Source organism: Budorcas taxicolor, chromosome 17 (assembly GCF_023091745.1).
Source record: "Budorcas taxicolor isolate Tak-1 chromosome 17, Takin1.1, whole genome shotgun sequence".
Lineage (NCBI taxonomy): Eukaryota > Metazoa > Chordata > Mammalia > Artiodactyla > Bovidae > Budorcas > Budorcas taxicolor.
Genome location: NC_068926.1, coordinates 12,355,275 through 12,379,950, shown reverse-complemented (window position 1 = coordinate 12,379,950; position 24,676 = coordinate 12,355,275). Strand labels below are relative to the sequence as shown.

The 24,676-nt window shown below is 38.9% G+C and overlaps 1 protein-coding gene across 1 annotated transcript in view; it reads right to left on the bottom strand.

Moving 5' to 3' along the window:
- The window catches only part of SLC10A7 (solute carrier family 10 member 7), a 303,023-nt gene that overhangs the window by 205,258 nt on the left and 73,089 nt on the right, over positions 1-24,676 (bottom strand). The window lies entirely within an intron of this gene.

Below are 24,676 nucleotides of genomic sequence, written 5' to 3'. Positions count from 1 at the left end.
AAAGAATCATCACCAATAGCAAATCAAAGCCTTGTTGTTATTGATTTTTGCTACTTGAGACTTAAAACAATCACGGGTTGATTTATTCACCCCCCCCCAAAAAAAAAGAAAGAAAAAAGCAAAAGGAAAGAAAGGAAGGAAGAAAGAAAAGAAAGAAAGAAAATTCAAATTATTGGAAAAGGAATACCAGAACTGTACAGCAAACAGACATGAACTACTCTTCATCAGAAAGCGAAAGTCCTAGGAGCCACACTCATAAAGTGAGATCTGCAGTTCCCACACGACACACATCAGAAATGTGAGCAGTTGTTAAGCTCATGGAAGTTACTGCTACACCATTAACTCTAAAGTAGAAACAGGCAAGAAAAACTTCTATTTGGTGTTCAAAATTTGAAGAAGAAATATTTGACTTTGTGCTTACCTAAATATCCCGGGAATACATAGCAGATACACTAAAGTTCTTAGCTTTAAATCAATCACTATATTCCATGAAGCTATACCTGAATTTCTGAGAGCTTCTCATGTGACTCCAAAACGATAAAAACTCGTATGATATCCAATATGATGGGGGAGAAAAGGAGAGAAAGAAAAAATAATAAAAGGCAGAAGGAGGGGTAGAGAAAACCCATTGACATTTCCTGTATATCCAGAGCAGAATTAAATTAAATTAATCATCACGGACATTAGCAGCCACATTGTAGTAAGAAGAGGATGTCAGTTTAGCCAAGTTTGAATAAGGTCCAAAGCCAAGCTAAGAGATGTAGCTGAAAATGCCTTCTGCTCCAGAAGAGAATGCAATGAGAGTGCATGGGTAATGAGATCCTTGGCTCCAGAGAGCTTAGCTCTCCTATTCAAGTTCATAATTAATTCAAAGCTTTGATAATTTCATTAGATTTCTCCTTTGCTGGCCTTATCAATAAAAGATGGCACTGGACCACTGCTCCTCTGTGGCATCAACACAGACACAGCTACAGACCAGGGGAACCTCTGCTCCCTGGCAGGGACAATGGCATATGGTCTTCTGTGTTGTACAGGGAGCAGAGGAAAAAAAATAAAGATTTGGCTAAATAAAACATCACAGATGACAAAGGGAAACTATAGTAACATATTTAACGCAGCTTCCTGGAATCCCACTATGGATGATTCAGGAAAAGTTTTATGTGTGGAGAAAAATAAGTAAAAATGAACAAACAAATGAGTTGTGGGGAGATCAATAGGGAACTCTGCCTTCCTTTCTATAAAAATGCACCTTTCCCACAATGTTTATTTCTGGACTCTATCTTATGCTTAGAACCAGCTTCTATTTTTAGTAAATGAATGAGGTATTCCCATTTGGATTCCTCTTCTTTCAATTTTTTTTTCTTTTCAGGGCCTTTTGCCAATCTTACACTAGGATCACTAACAGTTTTTCTCCAGCATTACAAAAAACACGTGGAACATCAGAAGGAAAAAGACTCGGAAGTCGAAGTAAAATAAGTATCAACTATGACTCATCAGATCAAACTGCCATACTACCACTCCATCCTGTTCTTTTAACCCAATCCAAGCAATATATTTTCTGTGGATTGACTATACTCCCACATTTTATAAAATGATGGTGATGACAGTGATGAGATATCTTAGGTATCCAAAGATGCTGCAGGCCATCTTCTTAGCTGTTTTCCTGACAGTGATGATGGATTTGAAATCTTTCACCATGCAGTGGGCTCCGATAGCCATTGGTGATACAGCTGACTAAAGTTCCAGGCAAATAGAGAGTTTTTAATTGATATATAAAGACATGCGTATCCCTTGACTTAAAGGGGAATTTCCAGTTCCTCAGCATGAAGTGCAAAGCCCTCCATGAACATGTCTCCATCCATCTCATTTATGCTTCAAAATTGATCTTCTGACAGCAGCAAATCACTTGTGAATCTCTGCACTCATGCTGTTTCTGACCTCTTTGCTCTTTGGCCTGGAATGCCTCTCTGTCTTCCTCGACCCAGGAACTCCCCCATTTATTTTAGCGACTCAGCTTAGGCAGTGTCATTCCAAGAAGCTTCCAGTCACCTCCTCCAACACACATACATCCACACTTCTAGGTGGCCTGAGTGTCCCCATGCTTGCTGCCACAGCATCCTACAATTCAACTCAGTTCTGACACAATCTACCCGGAAATAGCATCAGATTCCCCAGGTTAAGGATTCAGGACCATAAGACGGTCCCCATTTCCGATGTTAATCAAAAGTCAAGGTTGTCGCCTATGCTTCTGACCAACTGGTTTTAAATCAGAGCTTCCCATGACCAGTCCAATCTAGCTTAATTAATTTGCTAGAACAGCTCACAGAACTCAGGAAACCAACCTACTCACTACATTACTGCTTTATATTATATATATAATTATTTTATATTATAAAAGACCATAACGCAGGAACCGCCAGAGGGCAAGGTATGGGGAAGGGGAGTGGAGCTGCCATGCCTTCTGATCACACTCCTCTCTCATTGCGTCCAGTGCTCACCAACTCAGAAGCTCTCAGAACCCCTCCTTTAGTTTTCTATGGCGGCTCCATTACAAAGCATGATTGGTTTAAACACTGGCCTTGGTGACTGAACCAAGTAGTTCAATGAACCAATTCATTGGTGGCTGAATCGACTGGCGAGTTTAATGACTCAACTCCAGTCCCACTCCCCACCCCAAGAGATCCAACCTTCTAATCTCTGATCCTCTGGCAAGGAGCCCCAGTCTGAGGTTAGCTAGGGCCTTTCTCCTGATTAGCATAACAAAAGACACCTTTCCAACTCTCTTCACTTCAGAAATCCAAGCATTTTAGGAGCTCTGTGCCAGGAATATGTATTATGTATTTCTTATTGTAATCATGAGGTAAAGTCGCTCAGTCGTGTCCAGGCTCTTTGCGACCCACCAGGCTCCTCCATCCATGGAATTTTCTGGGCAAGAATACTGGAGTGGATTGCCATTTCCTTCTCCAGGGAATCTTCCCAACCCAGGGATCGAATTCTGGTCTCCCCCATTGCACGCAGACTCTTTACCATCTGAGCCACGAGGGAATCCCTGATTGTAATCATACCACATTCCTACTGTGTAAATGTATAGGTACACACACACACATATACACAGATAAGAATGAAAAACACTTTTTTCTAAAGGGATCACAAAAAACCCCCTATTAACTATGGTTAAATTGGAGGGGGATTGGGTGGGGGTCATTTCTTTCATTTTGTTCTGTCTCCCTCCCCTTTTTTTCCTTTTAACATTAAAATTTCTATTTCTGAGCAAGAAGATGCTGAGCCATTTATTGCTTGCATTTTAAATCTCTTTGTGTTAAAAAAATGTGATACATGTTTTATTTTTAAATAAGATTTTGATCTCTAGTTTGCACAGTAGTGATAACTCTGCTGCCTGACAAGCTGGAGGCTGAGAACTCTCTAGAACACACGTCTGTGCTGGGTGTATGAGAAGTTACAGGATGAACAGAGGGCATCTTCCACGGGTATCTGCGGCATGTAAATACTTGGTTTTGAAAATAAACCAAAAATGTGCTTTTATTTTTTGATTAAAACAAACATGGCTACATATAAATTTCATGTCCTAAGATCAAACATGAACCACCAATGACAATTTGTTCTGAAAGGACCCTCCAGGATATATGACCAGACTCCCTTAGGATATGAGTTTTCTGGAAGCCATACTGGAGAAGGTCCACTTATTTTTAAACAGAGGATTTCATTTATTATCTCATTTGCTAGAATCAACTTAATTACTCATTCCCCCTCTAGAATGTTTCATCACAAGAAGAATCTTGCCTAATATGTACAAGATTGTCTCATCACTGCCTAGAACAGCATCTGACTTGTAGTAATCCAATAAATATTACTGAATCAAAGAATGAATGAATAATTTTTATGTCAAAATGCCCTGAACAGTAACATTTTCAATATTAACTCAGCAACCCCATATGCCACGTATATACCTTAATGTAATCATGTTTGATGGATAATTTGACCAATGCTAAATAAAAAAGCTCGAATTGAGGTGGGGTTTTTTTAGGTGTTTTTTTTAATACTGAGTGGATTGACTACCTTTGTATTACACATCTTTAGATAATATATTGCTTTTAGTATCATATTTACTTGCTATATGGTATTTTACTAATGTTTAATATATATTACTGCATGTCTTTATTAAATTATTTTGGAAAATTGAGCAAGTTCAATAACAAATTAATTTCTTCATAACGTACTTGGAATTATTAAAAATAAAAAGGTAAATTAAAAAAGGGGGGGAACTTCTCAGGTGGCTCCGTGGATAGGGTTGTGCCTGCCAGTGCAGGGCACATGGGTTTGATTCCTGGCCCAGGAAGATTCCACATGCTTTAGCGCAACTAAGCCCATGCTCCACAATTACTGAAGCCCAAGGGCTCTAGGGTCCAGGAGCTGCAACTATCAAAGCCCACACACCCCAGAGCCGCACACGGAAAATGCTACATCTGAGTGCGGCAGCTACTGAAGCCCATGCATCCAGAGCCTGTGCTTTACAACAAGAAAAGCCAAAGCAATGAGAAGGCACGCTGCAATGCAGAGTAGCCTCTGCTCGCTGCAACTGGGACAGCCTGGGTGCCGAAACTAAGACCCAGTGTAAGCAAAAGTAAATAGAAATTCTTTAAAAGAGAAGGAAACAAGGACTTTCCTAGTGGCCCAGTGGTTAAGACTCTGTGCTTCCAATGCTGGGGGCGAGGGTTCAATCCCTAGTCAGGGCGCTAAGATCCTGCATGTCACACGGCATGGCCAAAAATATAAAAGAAAAGAAAATAGTAGCTTTAAAAAAAAAATAACAACAGGAAAAAAAAAATGAACAGCATGGGAACAGAGAGTTTTCTAATTCAGGAAAACAAGCACTTCCATTGCTGAATGCCTTTAAATATTATGAAGTCCTACCTGACAGTAAGCCCAAAACTTCACCTTCTGAAACTGCTGTGCACTGACCACGTTCCATGCTCTGGAGTTACATAAGCATGCGGTCCCTTTATAAAATGACTGCATTCCAAATGCATGACACTGTTGAGTCCTACCCAACTCTTCTCCTCATAAAACTGTATCTACAATTTTCATAATTCTGGAACAATACCTCTCTTTTTCTTTCCCTCATCAGTCTACTAAATTAAAAAAAAATAAGATCCAGCATTTACAGTGAGTATGAATGATCTGTTGCAAATTAATTTATGAAACTTCTGGTGTTTGCTGTTGGATAACCTGCTTCCTCAATCAACATACACAGCAATGCTTACTGAAATGCTAAAATGGGACATTTATGATTGTCTCTGAATTTCTAATAATGTTCTACGTTAAAGAGCATGCTGTGGTAAGTACCCACTAGTACAAAGTAATATTCCAGACACACACATGCAGAGCTTATAGAAAAACATGAAAACTAAGTTGGGGTTAGGGACCATTTCATAGGCAGGCTACATAAGAAAAGGCTAGAAGTTCTGGAGGAGATAAAAAGAAATTTCTGGAAGTAGCAGGTCTTATAACTTTTTCCTCTTTCTCTAGGGTAGAAAGCTGACACGCCCATCATACCTCCCAGGCTGGAGATGGATATTTCCTGAGGGACAAAGCACTTGCTAGGCTGCCATAGGAGCAGAGAGCACTTTGCGAGCTTGTGGAGTCATCACGGTCTATTCCCTAGAACTGCAGTGGGGCCACAGGGAGGATGTATAATGAACCAGAGACAGGTGCTTGTTTCCCAACCAGAAACAGCAAAGGTGGGGAGGCTGCCAGGGACAGAGCACAAGGGGAGGGCAAGGACGAAAGTAAGCAACTGGGCAGAGCACACTTCAACTCAGCAATGTGGCAAGATTCAACTGCAAGGGCCAAACAGGCACCTCAGAGGACTGCCATCAAACTCGATTCATTGTGAGAGACCCTAAAGAGCCGTCTTCCAAGCCAAAGAGACTCCAGCAATGAGAGATGAAGGGCTGTGTGGAGGGGTGGGGGCTGAAGGTATGCTCTGAAGAACTCCTTCCCCTAACCTGTCCTGGAAAAAGAAATAGAAGGTGGACGCCTCTACGACACAGGCGCTGAGGGCCAGATTAGAACAGCGCCAATACCATCAGATTCTGATCTCCCTTTAATGAAAAAGTCCTACTCTTACCCTGGACTCTGAAAAGTAAGGAGGGTGAGAAAGTAAAAAAAAGAGTGAAACAGAACACACCCTCCTCCCCATCTGTTTATTAGCAAAAAAAGTTTATATTTGTATCATATATGGAAGTATTAAGAAACAAGTACAATTTTCTGTACTTTGAAAACACAGATTAGGGCCTCTCACCTTCTGAGATGGCCCACAGCCTGCGGAGTTTGTTTGTCCCAGCACTGCTCTTGCCTTCTGACATGGTCTGCATTCTGTGTGTGGTATCTGTTGGTGGTGCTGTTGCTTAGTACCTAAGTCATGTCCAACTCTGAGACCCCAGGGACTGCAGCCCGCCAGGCTCCACTGTCCATGGGATTTCCCAGGCAAGGATACTGGAGTGGGTTGGAAGATCCAAGGGATCTTCCCGACCCAGATATCGAACGCACGTCTCCTGCATCTCCTGCATTGGCAGGCAAACTCTACCACTGAGCCACCAGGGAAGCTCACGATATATGTATCTCTCTCTACATAAATCCACTTCTTTCCTATCACTTTGTCTCTTCCTGAATTCCTTCTGCAGTGAGACATTAAGAACCTAAGCTTGAGTAAAGCCCTATCACCAGGAACAAAGACCCCCATCCAGGTGGAAGGTGGAGGCTTCCCAGGTGGCTCAAATGGTAAAGAATCTGCCTGCAATGCTGGAGACCTGATTTGATCCCTAGATCAGGGAGATCCCCTGCAGAAGGAAATAGCAACCCACTTTCAGTATTCTTGCCTGGAAAATCCCATGGACAGAAGAGCCTGGTGGGCTACATTCCATTTGGTCAGAGTCATACACAACTGAGAGACACACATACACACACACACACACCAGGTGGAAGATGGAATGATGTTGATCCTTCTGACTTCAATCAACAAAAACTCGAATTCTGTCGACCCCGGTTTTCTGCTGAATTCTCTTCTGCTCAAGCCTTTTCGTGAGCATGCATGTACCCCTAGCGTAAAATTTCCCAATTTTGCAATTCGGGGAGACACTGCTTTGGGAAAAGGTCTCTGATGTTCTCCTTACTTGCTGCAAGTAATAAATCCTTCTCTCTCCCCAACACCCCCAGAAAAACAAACAGACATAACCAAAGATTAGGCCCAGGGTGGCAACGAAGGGAACTTGGTTAAGCTAGACTGCCTTGAATCATTTAATACTAGAAAGTTGAACTTAACTACTAAATACATGATTGCTTTTGTAACAAAAAGTGATCAAAGAAACCTTGAGATCTGCCAGAGATGCTGTCAAGGGAGAGAGTAGGGGTGGGGGAAAGGTGTATGTGAGAAAGCACTTCATGTATGTAATCTTCGGACTCACACCACTCACTAGATGATAATAACAACACCACATTTTAAATGTGCAGTTGCGCCAAAACAAAACAAGAAGTTAGTCAAGGCCAGAGGGGTCAAGCACAGGCTTTGAGGCTGAGCTCACCCGGGTGATACTGATGTACACGCATGAAGCACTGGGATGCACTGGCTCTGGCTGCAAAGGGTGAGGAGCAGAAAGCTGAGGCACCTGCGGCCAGCAGAACAGGAGGCTGGAGGGGCCGCCACCAGGCTAGAGCAAGTACAAAGCTCTTCTCCGACAGTCAAGAAGGTAACATAGAGCCTGCATGGGGGGGCAGGGGGGCGGGGAGGGCGCGGCACAGGGGTGAAATTTACTTGATTTACCATTGATTCAAGCATCACAAAGATATGAAGCATCTTCATTCAAAGAAAAGGTGGACCAAAGACCAGTGGAACTCTTGAGGCCCAGAAGTAAGCAGATGCAAAACTTTTCTCTGGAGTTACTTCCACAATCCAGAACAAAGTAGATTCCAATTAAACAGCCCCCACAGAACAGGAGTTTACAGAAAAAAAATACAGACAATGTGAGAAAACCACGTGTGACAGCAGCTCCATCCTAGCACACTTAGGAAAAGGAGGGGAATTGAGTTTTTCACGATATGCTAAAGAAAGAAAATATTACATAAATTAGAGACCTGGAATTGGAAGGCACAACAAAACAGAAGAAAATATGAGACTCTACATCTTCAGAACAGGAAGCAATTTTTAAAAATAAGACATAAAAGTACACATGAAAAAGGAAAAGCTAAGGGTTGCCATGCAACAAAGTTCTGGCCAATGAGATAAAAACTGAGGGGTTAGGGAGGACAATTGCTGGCACTGCCCTTCTTCCGTTCTTCCTGCCTAGAGCGGTGAAAGCTGCCTCGCATCCAGAAGAGAAAGGGAAGAGCAATGCAGAGATAACCACTCTAATATCACTGAGCCACAGAACAATGCCAGCCACTCCCACCGCAAGGCATCTTGGGATATGAGAAAAATAACTCCCTGCTTGTTCAAGCTACTTTGAGCCAGCTTTTCCATTACTTGAAGCCTCACTGATAGCAACCACGTTCATAAACAAAGGAGTAACTAATAAAAGACTAATCAGGCAGATTAGCTAAATCAAGACATAAACTTGAGGAGACTATTAAGTTTTATTTAGCATAATTTCTTGTTACTATTGCGTATGTCATACCACATCATGAAAAGCCAAGAGGAAAAAAAAATTGAATACTGGTGACAGTTGTTGGAGATCAAAATTGCATTATCCTACACTGGAAAAGTTCCTCAACTATGTGAATTTGTATCACTCCTGCCTCTGACTCACAAGAAAGAGAACCAGCCTTAGGATTTCTTTCCTTTCTAAGCATAGGTTCAGTTGGAATAAGTACAAAGACATGAAAGATTGAATTCCTTCTCCTTGCTCTCCAATTAAACAAGGAAATACAAAATATTTTCTTTTTATTTGAAAGGTATTTTGCAAAATGCTATAGAAAGGCCAAAAAAAAAAAAGCTTATAGTGTCTGTTTTAAAATTTATAATTGGCTAATAAGCATGTTAATTGGCCATTTTAGTACTGACTACTTTGTTACCACTATTTTCCCTGTATAAATTTTGTAACAAGTAAAATTTGAGTTATACATTTCCACCTTTACAGTTAAGTATTATTGAACCATACCACACAAATGTAAATATACAGCACAGCAATTAAAATGCAAGTTGACATACCACGCTCAACATGAAAGAAGCATTCTTCATTTGATTCCATTATTTACATTGGATTCTTTAAACAGCAATGACTAAAAAGTAGAATATTGCTTTAAAATCATTGCTGAATATTTCTTCCCAACAAATATATCTAAATAAAGACTAGAGAATTGCTACAAGGCATTTGCCAATTAAACAAAAGATTATTTAATATACCATTAAAATTCACTACCTTAAGGACCACTTTCATTCTATGTTTTAAAAACATTACAGGAGTGAAGAGAAGTCCATCTATATGCAAGTTTCGAAAAAATGCCATCTAACTGCTATTCTGAGACTAAACAACATTTCTTGCCTATTTCTATGGGTCAATTTCTTGGTATCTGGAAACAAATTATTTAGCATCCTTAATCTTGAGGTGAATGGGGTGAGTTGCTATTCTTATTTGTAACTATTCATCTCAATTCAAGCAAGGAAAAAATATATTCAAGTTACTGTTTCTGGGTGCTAAATTGAATCAGGTGTCCTCTCCTCTTAAGAAAATTAAGTTGCTTTTGTGCAAGAGTGTTTTAATGAGAACCGAGCCCGCCGACAGTGATAAATGGCAATGACACCAGAGAGAGCATGTAAGCAGGACAATATGAGCACGTTACAGTCTTACAGCCTATTTTTCACTGACTATTCTGAATGACTTCACTGTTTCTTAAGGGGCCTATTAATCTCAAATTTAGTTATTACACAACGTTTATTTGAACATATATTCTGCGGATGATGACAGTTAATAAAGGAAATCTTTCATGAGCTGTATTTTTACATATTGTTCCAACTCCAGCTCCCAGTCATTTGATGGTATTGATAGAATAACCAGCATTGTGCCGAGGCTTTAAAGAGAGAAAAAGGCACATATATTCACATTCCTTGCTAAGCATATGGGGACTCTTAAATAACTGTTAAAATGCATACCGAACTAAGGAATGGTAAAAGTAAGGACATCTTAACTGTTCCACAGAAATTGTTCAGTGTGAAACCTCATCCTTCTAAGATAAACCAGACACACCTTTGAACACTTTTAGAGCTTTGATGCATCATACAAAATAGTTCTTGCACAAACAGTATGCATGGAAGAGGGGGAGAGAAGACAAAACCAGTTTTCTGGAGGTGCAAAAAGAATCAAGTAAAATAGCTGCTTTGATATTTTGCCTTGGTAGGCTGTTTTGATAAAATACCGTGTACCTAAAACAGTGGCAGCACCGTGTTTATTTCTGATCACCTAAAGGCTTATGGACGTGAATTTGAGCAAACTCCAGGAGATGGTGCAGGACAGAGGAGCCTGGTGTGCTACAGTCCATGGGGTCACAAAGAGTTGGACATGCCTTACAGACTGAACAAAAACAACAAAAGCTTATGGGAATTGTTATATAACATTTTCCTAAAAACGTATCTATCAGCTCAAATGCCTTCATCTGGAATCCAGACTGTGGTTCCTGTTTCAAGAGAAATTTGCTACTTTAAGTATAACTGCTTCATAATAATAGAACCTAATGACATTAGCAAAAAATATTTATACCAGTTCAAGATTTTTAAATCTGCCATATAATTAAGATGAACAGACTTACACATTTTTAGTTTCATTCTTCTGAAACCTCAGTCTTCAAAGGTGTTCAATTTCAATGAAATCAGAATTTTTAAGTGAGAAAAGGCCCTTAGATACTATGACAATCCCTTTATAAATGAAGGAACAGAACTCCAGAGAGATAAAAGATCTTTCCCAAGGTCATACTGGCTAATGGCAAAGCCAGAAGAGAACTCATCGCCAGCTGTTCACTGTACCCCTTCTACAACACCCACGCTGCCCCTCTTACCTATTATTTTAAACAGCTATTTGTAGCTTTATAGTATAAAAAGGGCACACACCAAAATACTCATAGTGGTTATGCTGGGGTAATAGGATTATGGATATTTTTTCATTTGCGCTTTTCCCAGATTTTCAAGGTTTTTGTCCTGATTATGTATTTATTAGAAGAAAAGCATACAATAAATGTTATATGTTGGGTACATAACATTTTAGAGGTTCTCCTTTAATCTTGAGGCAAACCTTGAAAAGTGCTGTGCTGGGGACTAAAAATTCAATGTCTGACCAAAAATTGAATGAAATTGAGAATAATGTTGAGAAGAAACTACCTACATAGTCTTACTTGTTATATTAATGCTGAATACACAGAGGAACAATGCATGATTGTAATTCAGAATATCAACTATTAAATTGAAAATATGCATTACTTATTTATTCATAGCTTATTAAACACTTGTAAATATCTAAGGTGAAGCTGAAAAAAACATACTTGAAATGTAACACACAATTTGACATTACATCTTTTTAAAATGTGAATTTTCTCAGTATTCCTGAAGTTTCATTGAGCTTAATCTTTTGGGTTCCCTATGTCCTGCCAAAAAGGAATAAAGGTTCCTTTAATTATTCATTCATTCAACACAAATTTATTAAGCAGTGTATCACGCTAAGCCCTGAGAATACGAAAATAAATACCACAGAGTATCTGCTCAGAGTTTCAGGCTAGAAGACAGACATCATAATGGCTATGAGAAGATCAATGGGATCAAAGTTATGGCAGCAGAGAAATTAACTACTAAAATTTCCTTTAAAGTGGGCTTTTTCAATACTTCCTAGTGATATACAAGCACTTTTCTGATCAATTAATGGAAGCTCTGTTTAATGCCAAACACATGAACTAAGCTCTCAGCACACCAACAGAGAAATTGGCCAAGAATTCCCCTAACGCTTTGCTTAGAAGGGCATCCACAAAACATAAGTGACAACCTATGTCAAGCCATCGAATGTTTCTTTCCAATTTTAAACTCTAGCTACCTAACTGTTATTTCTGCTCTTTTCCATCCATTAGGTCTGAGAATCTCAGAGCTTCTGAAAAGGGCAATGGATCAATCCTGCAGTAATAACTCTCTCATCAGCTTTTCATTAGCAATAAAATAGCTTTCCTATCACCTTCAGGGAAATAACTTACCTTAGATTTTACAGAACTGCAATGGACTTCTTCAGATCATCTAATCACAGCACTTTTTCTCAAAAAGGGCTACACTGACATCACTAACAGATAGAACTTACTATCCTATTCTTCATGATTTCAGGATCAGACTTCATCACCTCGCTTAGAATTTTAGCTTTAAAATCTGTATTTTAAACCACATTTTTTTTCACTAACAAGTTTTTTCCTCTTCTGAATTAACTTCTGAGATCATCTTTCTATGTTAGGTCCCCTGAGAGGACTGAAAAACTGCTGTGTTGATGGTAAACAGACACATGAAATGATGCTCAGCATCACTAATTATTAGAGAAATGTGGCTTTGCTGGTGGCTCAGACAGTCAAGAATCCACCTGCAATGAAGGAGACCCAGGTTCAATCCCTGGGTTGGGAAGATCCCCTGGAGAAGGGAATGGCAACCCACTCCAGTATTCTTGCCTGGAGAATTTCATGAACTGAGGAGCCTGGTGGACTACAGCTCAGGGTGTCTCAAAGAGTCAGACACAACTGAATGACTAACACTTTCATTTTTACTTGGAGAAATGCAAATCACAGCTACAATGAGATGTCACCTCACACCAGTCAGAATGGACATCATCAAAAAGTCTACAAATAAGAAATGCTGGCGATGGAGTGGAGAAAGAGCAACGCCCCTACACTGTTGGTGGGAATGTAAATTGGTGCAGCCACTATGAAGAAGAGTATGGAGGTTTCTTAAAAAACTGAAAATAGATCTGCCCTATGATCCTGTAATCCCACTCTTGGGCATATATCCAGAATAAACCATAATTCAAAAAGATGCATGCACACTTATGTTCACTGCAGCACTACTGACGACAGCCAAGACCTGAAGCAACCTAAGTGTCCATCCTCAAATGAGCAGATAAAGAAGATGTGATCAGTCCAATTCAGTTCAGTTGCTCAGTCGTGTCCGACTCCTTGCGACCCCATGGACTGCAGCAGGCCAGCCCTTCCTGTCCACCAATGCCCAGAGTTTACTCAAACTCATGTCCATTGAGTCAGTGGTGCCATCCAACCATCTCATCCTCTGTTGTCTCCTCCTTCTCCTGCCTTCAATCTTTCCCAGCATCAGGGTCTTTCCAAATGAGTCAGCTCTTCGCATCAGGCCAACGTATTGGAGTTTTAGCTTCAGCATCACTCCTTCCAATGAAGGTGTGATACACACACACACACACACACACACACACACACACACACACAAAATCAATAGATAAAGAAGATGTATTAGTGTTAGTTGTTCAGTTGTGCCCGACTCTTTGTAATCCCTATGGACTGTAGCCTGCAAGGTTCCTCTGTCCATGGGATTCTCGAGGCAAGAATACTGGAGTGGGTTGCCATGCCCTTCTCCAGGGGATCTTCCTGACCCAAGGATTGAACCTGGGTCTCCTGCACTGCAGGCAGATTCTTTACCGACTGAGCTGATATATATATATATATATATATATAGACACACACACACACATACATACATACACACACATACATACACACACAATGGAGTATATTATTTACTCAGCCATAAAAAAGAATGAAATAATGCCATTTGGAGCAACATGGATAGACCTAGAGATTATCATACTAAGTGAAGTAAGTCAGAGAAAGACAAACATAACAAGACATTACTTACATGTGGAATCTAAGAAAATGATACAAAGGAACTTATTTACAAAACAGAAATAGACTCACAGACAGAAAATAAATTTCTGGTTACCAGAGATGAAAGGGGGAAAGGGATAAATTGGAAGTTTGAAATTAACAGATACACACTACTATATACAAAATAGAAAAACAACAAGGACCACTAAATTCAATATCTTGTACTAACCTATAATGGAAAAGAATCATATATATACATATATATATATATATATATATATATATGGCTGAATCTTTGCTGTACAAAATCAGCATAGGAAGAAAATTATATAGAGATGTGAATAGAAACGAATGAAATCACAACCCTAAAGACTACAGAGATCAATGAAATCAAAAGCTGGTTTTCTGGAGGGGGTGGGGGCGGGGAATCAAGAAAAACTTTAGAACATGGAAAGATTGCCATACTTTTTCTGTAAAGAGTCACTCTTCTATTTCATCCCAACTGGTCTAACACAGCTGAATATACGGCAATACAGTTCTGACATAACCACGTGAAGCTGCTGCAGACCCCACACGCTTAAGGCTCAGTCTTCCACAAGACTGCCCTCACTTAAGGTGGCAGCTGAACTTTCATAGTCCCCAAGCCAGTGGTTCCCCTGGCCCCCTCTGGTTTAATAATTCAACAGAATAACTCATGGATCTCAACGAAGGTGCTATATTTATGAATATAGTTTTATATTAAGGATACATATGGAATGAGGTCTGGGAGCTTCCAATCTGGGCCCCCATGGAGTCAGAGCACATCACTCTCTCAATACATCAATGTTTCACTAACCAGGAAGCATCACTGAGCTTCAGTGTCCAGAGTTTTTAATTTGGGTTTCATTGTGCAGGCATTATGTAGACTTCCCTGGTGGCTCAGATGCTAAAGCGTCTGCCTACAATGCGGAAGACCTGGGTTCGATCCCTGGGTTGGGAAGATCCTCTGGAGAAGGAAATGGCAACTCACTCCAGTATTCTTGCCTGGAAAATCCCATGGACAGAGGAGCCTGGTGGGCTGCAGTCCATATGGTTGCAAAGAGTTAGGCACGACTGAGTGAACTTCACTTATGTAGGCATAAATGATTAAATCACAGATCATACGATTGAACTCAATCTCCAGCCCCCTCTCCTCCTTTCCAGGAAGTCAAGTGGCTAAAAGTTCAACACTCTAATCATGTATTTGATCTTTCTCCTCACCAGCCTCCATCCTGAATTTATCTAGAGGCCCATCAGAATGACCTAACTAGCATAACAAAGACACTCTAATCACTCAATAAATTCCAAGTGTTTTTGAAGCTCTGTACCAATTACCTGGGACAGAAATTAGCTAAGATATTTATTGTGTTGCTGTGGTATAATAAAAAATATATCTAATCTCTGTCCCAGGTAATTGGTATATGTGCCTGAAGAGTCAGACACAACTGAATCAACTTAGCACACATGCACACTGATTATCTGGGACAGAGATTAGACGTATTTTTTATTATACCACAGCAACACAATAAGTATTTTAGGCTTTGTAGCCGATATGGTCACAAATTTTCTTTTTTTTTTTTAACTTTTTATTTTGGAAGCCTGACATGTTGCAGTCCATGGCGTTGCAGAGTTTGACAAGATTTAATGACTGAACAGTAGTCAATTAACAAACAATGTCCTGATAGTTTCAGTTGAACAGCAAAGGCACTCATCCATATATATATATATATATATATATATATATATATATATATATGTACGTATGTATGTATCCAGTCTTCCCAGGTGGTGCTAGTGGTAAAGAACCTGCCTGCCAATGCAGGAGACATGAGAGATGTGGGTTCAATCCCTGGATCAGGAAGATCTCCTGGAGAAGGGCACGTAACCCACTCCAGTATTCTTTCCTGGAGAATCCCATGGACAGAGGAGCCTGGCTGACTACAGTCCATAGGGTCATACAGAATAGGATATGACTGAAGCGACTTAGCACACAGGCACATTCTCCCCCATACTTCCCTCCCATCCAGGCTGCCACATAACATTGAGCAGAGTTCCACGTGCTATACCATTCCATTCCATTCCATTCGAAATGGTCAGAAATTCTTAACCCTGTTATTACAGCACAAAAGCAGCCATAGAGAGTGTAGAGGATAATGAGTGTGGTTGCGTTCAAATAAAACTTCATCTATGCATAGTAAAACTGACGCTCATTTAATTTCATGTGTCATGAAATTTTATTTTCTTTTTTTTTCTAACCATTGAAAAATGTACAAACCATTATTAACTCATTTACTATACGAAACATGCTGCAAGCCTGATTTAGCCTGCAAGTCATAATTGCCCATTTTTGCTCTAGGAGAAAAAGAGAAGATAGAAATGATCAATAACAGGGATGAAAGAAGTGACATCTTGAAATCCTTCAGATATTTAAAGAATAAGAATACTGTGAACAACATTATGCCCCAAATTTGAAAACTAGATGAAATGGATAAGTTCCTTAAAAGACACAAATTACCAAAGCTCTCTAAAGAAGAAATACATAACCTAAATAACCCATCATATATTAAAAACATTGACTCTGTGGTTTAAAATTTTCCTACAAAGAAATCTCCAAGACCAACTGGCTTCACAGGTGAATTATACCAAACACTTAAAGAAGAAATAATATTAATTCTGTAAAAACTCACTCGGAAAATACAAGAGGAGGGAAAATGATTTTACAAAATGAACATTAGCCTGATAATGAAACCAAATCAAAACATCATAAAAGTAAAAGTGTTAGTTGCTCAGACTTTGAGACCCCATAGACTATATAGCCCATCAGGCTGATTATCCTTCAATTAAAAATAAATAAATTTACTTTTAAAAAATCATAAAAGAACTGCAGAACAATATTTTCATGCACACAGACACTAAACTTACAAAATTTTAGCTAATTGATCCAATAATATACAAAAGGGACAATACATCACAGCAAGTGGAAATATTCCAAGAATGCAAAGTCAGCTTAAGATCTGAAATCAGTCATGGCAATTCGCTTCATCACCAAATTTTTAAAAAAATTATCAAATCAACAGATGGGGGAAAGTACTTAATGAAAGTCCATATACATTCATGATAAAAACTGAGAAAATTAGAATTGATAAGCATTTCCTCCAACTGATAAAGGGCATCTTTAGGAAAAACCAAACAGACAACATCATACTTAATGAGAGAAGACTGAAAGCTTTCCCCATAAAATCAGGAACACAGCAAGGATGTCTGCTCTTTACCACCACCTCTATCCAACACAGGTCCAAAAAATCCTCACCATGCAATAATGCCAGAAAAAGATATAAAAACTGAAGAGGTTGGAAAGGAAGAAATAAACCCATTTATTCACAGATTATATGATCCTAGAAAATCTCAATCAAAAATCCACCAAAACTCTAAGAAATAATAAGTGAATTTAGCAATGTTGAAGAACACAAGGTATAAAAATCAATGAATTTCTATATACTGGCAAGGACTAACTTAAAAATGAAATTCATAAAAAGTACCATTTAGTGTTAACAGCACATCAAAAACATGAAATATCTGAGAAATATTTAAAATCCTAAATAGAGAGGTATGTGTTAAACCCTCAGTTATTAAGATGTCAATTTTCCTCAGATTGATCTATAGATTTAATGTAATTCCAAGCAAAACCCTTGCAGGATTTTTAGAAGAAAATGACGAGATGATTAAAATTTATTTGGAAATCTTCTTGAAAAAAAAAAGTTGGAAAACTGACACTAGTTGGTTTCGACACAATATAAAGTGGTAGTAATTAAGATAGTGTGGTACTGGCTTAACGACAAGGACGTAGATCAATGGAACAAAACAGAAATTCCAGAAATAGATTGATATTGATATGGTAAATTATTTTTTGACAAAGGTGCTACAGTAATTCAGTGGGGAAAGAATTTTCAGTAAGTGGTAACTGACATCTCTATGCAAAAAAACTTCTAGAAGGTAACAGAAAAAAATCTCTGTGACTTTGGGGGAGGACAACACTTCTCAGATATGGCACAAGACTCAATTTTAAAATTGAAAAATGATAAATTAGACTTCATCACAGTTAAAATAATTTTTCCTTCAAAGACACTATTAATAAAAATGCAAAAGCAAGCTACATATTGAAGAATGTATTTACAAAACACATATCTGATAATGGACTTATAGGGAGAATATATTTTTAAAATTCTTACAAATAATAAGATGACAATCCAACAAAAGTAAGCTAATGATTTGAACAGAAACTTCACTAAAGAAGAGATATGGATGACAAATGAGCACGTGAAAAGATGCTCAACATCATCAGTCACTGGAGGTATGTAAAGTAAAATCATGACATATCCCTACACACCTACCAAAAAGGCTAGAACTTAAAAACTGATAGCTCAAGGCTGGTCACGATGTGGACCAAGTAGAACTCTTATATTATCACTGGAATCCAAAATGATAGAGCTAATATAGGTAAGTTTAGCAGTTTCTTTTAAAGTTACACATATACTAACTACATGGCCCAGCCACCCTACCACTGGGTATTTATTTATCAAAGAGACAGGTATCAATATATTAAGTATAAAAACTTGTACTTAAATGTTCAGAGCACTTGACTATGAAAACTAACTCAGTTTCTTCACTTTATTGAGTGTAAATAATTCATAAAATTTTTGTGAGGATTAAATGAGATGACAAATACAAACTCCCTTATCAAGTCTCATATATAGTAAGACCCAGGAAGCCTTCATCATACAAGTGTTCATGCTCCAGGTTCCTGAAGAATTAAGGTTTATGTCTGTACACGGAAAGATATCATAGCAAGGGAAGGTTCACCGATGAAACGACCATTTCTAAAATGATTCTCAACTCCCAGAATTCTGGAAATAAAAGCAAAAATAAACAAATGGGATCTAATTAAAATTAAAAGCTTCTGCACAACAAAGGAAAATATCAGCAAGGTGAAAAGACAGCCTTCTGAATGGGAGAAAATAATAGCAAATGAAGCAACTGACAAACAACTAATCTCAAAAATATACAAGCAACTTATGCAGCTCAATTCCAGAAAAAGAAACGACCCAATCAAAAAATGGGCCAAAGAACTAAATAGACATTTCTCCAAAGAAGACATACGGATGGCTAACAAACACATGAAAAGATGCTCAACATCACTCATTATTAGAGAAATGCAAATCAAAACCACAATGAGGTACCACTTCACACCAGTCAGAATGGCTGCGATCCAAAAATCTGCAAGCAATAAATGCTGGAGAGGGTGTGGAGAAAAGGGAACCCTCCTACACTGTTGGTGGGAATGCAAACTAGTACAGCCACTATGGAGAACAGTGTGGAGATTCCTTAAAAAATTGCAAATAGAGCTGCCTTATGACCCAGCAATCCCACTGCTGGGCATACACACAGAGGAAACCAGAATTGAAAGAGACACATGTACCCCAATGTTCATCGCAGCACTGTTTATAATAGCCAGGACATGGAAAAAACCTAGATGTCCATCAGCAGACGAATGGATAAGAAAGCTGTGGTACATATACACAATGGAGTATTACTCAGCCGTTAAAAAGAATCCATTTGAATCAGTTCTGATGAGGTGGATGAAACTGGAGCCGATTATACAGAGTGAAGTAAGCCAGAAAGAAAAACACCAATACAGTATACTAACACATATATATGGAATTTAGAAAGATGGCAATGACGACCCTGTATGCAAGACAGGAAAAAAGACGCAGCCGTCTATAACGGACTTTTGGACTCAGAGGGAGAGGGAGAGGGTGGGATGATTTGGGAGAATGGCATTCTATCATGTATACTATCATGTAAGAATTGAATCGCCAGTCTATGTCTGACGCAGGATACAGCATGCTTGGGGCTGGTGCATGGGGATGACCCACAGAGATGTTATGGGGAGGGAGGTGGGAAGGGGGTTCATGTTTGGGAACACATGTAAGAATTAAAGATTTTAAAATGAAAAAAAATAAAAAAATAATAAAAATAAAAAAATAAAATAAAATAAATGTGCTGTGAAAGTAAAAAAAAAAAGAAAAGAAAAGAAAATATTTCCCTCTCCCACACCAACACTCAACTACTTCACAGTAATATCCATCTATGTACTCCAATTTGATTCATTTATTCTCATCAATTGTACAGTACTTTAAACACCTGACAATATAACATAAATAAAACAGAAATAGGTTGCCAAATATAACTGCAATTTTTATAGAAGATGCAAGATTTCACTAGTCAGTATAGTCAAAAGAAAGTCAGTGACAAGTAAGACAAAAGTAAATGACAAAATAGGTATTGAAAAAGAGAGTAATCAAAAATTTTTTAGTGAGATCAACTGTGAAAGTTAATGAGGCTTCAATTTCTCTTTGCAAATTTGTATCTTTATGATTGTGTTGAAAAATAAACAGGAGGAAAAGATGTGACATCATGTCATCATACAATTTCCCTGGGAAAATTACATAGGTCCCTGGCCTCCAAAACAATCCTTGACTCTTAAGAATTAGCAGGCAGTTATAACCTGAACTCTGTTCAATAAATTTTAAAACATAAGCTTATTTCCATTACTGCTTCATTTTTTCAAAATAAAAACTAAATATATTTTTCAGTAATTATTACTAAATGCTAATTTCTTTTTAAAGTTGGTTGACTTTAAGTGAGCTTTCTTCTGTATCATTTACCATTGAATAATGTGGATCTTTTTCTAATTTTAATTATTCAAATTTTATGGGGGGTTGAATAAACCAATTTCTTTTTATTTCCTATAAAACTATTACTAAGTTGAAAAAGGTTTCCATGTGCTACATTCAGCAGAATGTAATTTAATTTTCTACAAATAATAAAATACTACAGGAAGAAATATCAGCCGATATCTTCCCAGTTTCCCTAAATTTTACATATAATGTTTGGACAAAAGCACAATGTGGGAAGTGACTTGTTCAAGATCACACAGTTTCTGGCAGTGGCCGAGTCAGGATTAAAAGAGCTGTCGAATGCTCTTCCTTATTTAGGCCATTAATCTTTATTAGACTGTTATATATTATGTAGATAAGATATATGTGAATATCAAAAATACACAGAATGGAAATTAAGTAGACACACTAAAACATAAAACACTAGTCAGCAAGCAGTGAAGCATTAAACAACTTCAAATTTTTATTAAGGTTATCCTTCTGGTAGTGATTGAAGGAATATTAGCTTAGTGCGCCATGCAATAGCTGTAACACCACAACTAATGGACTGCCAAGAGATGATTTAATAAAGACGCCCAGCTGAACAATGGTGTGTAAGTAACTCTGACAACCTGAGGCTTTCTTCTGGTCAAACGTTTTATATCTGTAAGTGACTGTCTCTAAAAAAATTACCTGAGAAGATACTCTCAGAAGGATTCCCTGCAATAACAGCAGCCCAAACGTTCTTATATAAGTTCAGATTTTCCAAGATCTAAAGATGTGATTAAAAAAAGAAAACCTTAAAGGTCTTGTCCCCGGATCCTTCTACAGACACCATTCATAATACGTTTAGAGACCTAGTTAAACAACACATTCCACAACTACACTGTGTCTTTCTTTGGGTTGAAATAAAAGAAACAGGGCAACTTTTCAAATGTTGCCCTCGAGATTTTACTCTAAAATATGAGCAGTAGAAATTAGGAGGGGTCTAGGGAGGATGAAATAAAAATATTAAATACACAGTTCTATAAAATGTTCCGTAGACTCCTCATCTTTACAACATGGACCAACTTGCACTGAGAAGAGAAAACAAAAGTTGGGTGGGGAGAAAATATCAAGTGAGCCATGAATCAAAAAACTAATAACGCCGAAGACTGATCACAGGTCAGGGAAAAGATGCCTCTGCATCCTGGATAACCTTGCTGGAAATGCTGCAATAAGTAGCAAAATTTTAAAAAACATCCATACATACCCCTTAATCAGAGAATTCCACTTTTAAAGATGGATCTAAGAAAATACTACAGATCCAAGAAAAAATTACTAAAAGGATCTTCATTTTAACCTGTCTTTTAATAGCAAAAGTTTCCTAGGGCTGAAATAAATCACTCAACATCCATACATTAGAGTGGTCAGCTGTCTTTACAATGACTGTGGTAGAACCCTATGGAGACACGTTCACAATGTATTGTTAAGTGGACCAATTAGGAGTACAAAACAGTGTATATTATATGATCTTATTTTATTAAACCTTGTTGTTTTCAGTCGTGAATTCATGTCCAACTCTTTTGCAGTCCCATGGACTATAGCCTGCCAGGCTCCTCTGTCCCCTGGGATTTCCCAGGCAAAAATACTGGGGTGGGTGCCATTTTCTTCTCCAAGGGATCTTCCTGGCCCGGAGGTTGAACCTGCATCTCCGATTGCAGGCAGATTCTTTACCATTGATCCACAGGGGAAGTTCTTATTAAACATATATACAGATAAAAAGGCCTGAAGATATACATAAAATTTCCCTATGATTATCAAACCAGTGGGATTATGATATTTCCTTGTTTTGTTTCCCTATATTTTCTAGATTATCCACTAGGAATACAGGTTGCTTTTGTGATAAGAAAAAAGGAAGTTACTAAAAAATTTTTAAAACAGAATAAGAATATAAAATTTTATACATTCAGTCATTTTGGAATATTGTATGTGACTTCAAGATGACAGAACACAATGTTCAATAAGACAGTGAATGAATGGTATAAGACTTTCCTTTGAAATGTCATTGGTCAAAAATTATGTTTATGTGATGATGAGACCTCTGTCGATGGAATTCTCCAAGCAAGCACGTTGGAGTGGTAGCCATTCCTTTCTCCAGGGGATCTTCCCGACCCAGGGATAAACCCGGGTCTCCTGTATTGCTGGCAGATTCTTTACCATCTGAGCCACCAGGGCAGCCCCAATAATGAGAATCTAACCCAAAAGACAAAAGTCATTTCATTGAGAATAACAGTATTTCATGTTATTAGAAAAAGAACTCATGACAGTCATTATCAAAGTGGCCATTCTGGAGAAATTAAATTGCAAATAAACAAAGACATTTATCTGGAATAATTTTAGGTTGCAAGCAAAATGGGTAAGAGTCTAAATACTTCAAGTCACAAATAGTACCTCAGGTAAAACAGAGTTTTTACTTACTTTAAGAGAGGGTGTATTATTTACTCATTTTGAAAAGTGTATTCTCTTAAACATGCCTTTGCATTAGCACAGATAAAGTCAAAGAATTCTGTTTAAAGTCAAAGATATAAAGTCAGATTCACAGTTCTTTTTCAGTGATAGAGTCCACCTGACAATGCAGCAGATGCCAGAGAGGTGGGTTTGATCCTGGGTGGGGAAGACTCCCTGGAGTAGGAAATGGCAACCTGCTCCAATATTCTTGCCTGGAAAATTCCATGGACAGAGGAACCGTTTGGCAGGCTGCAGTCCGTGGGGTTGCAAAGAGTCAGACACAGCAAAGCGACTGATCACACACACACACATACACACACATAAACTTCTAACAAAACAGAGACAGAGCTTCCCACTTGAATTTTCACATGAAATATTTCTACTAAGAGACAATTTAAACATCTTTGAGACATTTCCTCTTCTAAACACATGTGAAAATAGTAAAATGTCTTAAATATAGGAATAATAATTTATGGAGAAGGAAATGGCAACCCACTCCAGTATTCTTGCCTGGAGAATCCCATGGACTGAGGAGCCTGGTGGGCTGCAGTCCATGGGGCCACAAAGAGTCGGACACGACTGAGTGACTTTACTTGCTTACTTACTTACCTTTACATTTAAAGCTGTGTTTGCAAGAATTCTAAATCGCTTCAGTTGTGTCCGACTCTTTGAGACCCTATGGACTGTAGCCCTCCAGGCTCCTCTGTCCATGGGATTCTCCAGGCAAGAACACTGGAGTGGGCTGCCATGCCCTCCTCCAGGGGGTCTTCCTGACCAGGGATCGAACCTGCAGTTTCTTAGGTCTCCTGCATTCTTTACCACCAGCACCACCTGGGAAGCCCAACCTGTGTTTAGATCATCTTACACTGAATTCTTGATTTAAAACATTTCCCTGGGGAAACTTAAGAACAAAATGAGGGGGTGGTCTCAAGACGGCACAGGAATAGGACAGGGAGACCGCTTTCTCCCCCACAAATTCATCAAAAGATCATCTGAATGTTGAGCGACTCCCACAAAACAACTTCTGAATGCTGGGAGAGGACAACAGGCACCCAGAGAGGCAGCCCAGTCTCTTCCAAAGGAGGTAAGACAAAATATAAAAGACAGCAACAGAGACGGAAGGTTTAGGCATGGAGACCCATCCTGTGGGGGAGGCATGAAGGAGAAGCTTCCACCCAGTAGGAAACCCTCCCACAGGCATGTCTGTGGGGAGTTTTGGAATCTTAGAGGGCAACATAACTGGGAGGAGAAAAAAAAACCCACAGAATATGCACATAACCACAAGTACAAGCAGAGCCAGAGAAATGGCATAGACGCTCGTGTCTGCCGCCAGCGAGTGCGGGCTGGGCAGGGAGGCCGGGGCTGCACACCGGTCCTGAGGGTAGGCACCGGGCCTGAGTGCCCTGAGGATAATCTGAGGGAGTTTATGTGAGACAGCAACCCAAACCATGGGATCGCCAAAGAGAGAGGGAAAAAAAGACCTTGCCAGTAAAGGCTGTAACACCGCACAGTGACCCCTGGTGTTCTCAAATGATGGAGAGAACACCAAAGGAGAGCAAGCTGGCTGCCCTATAGGG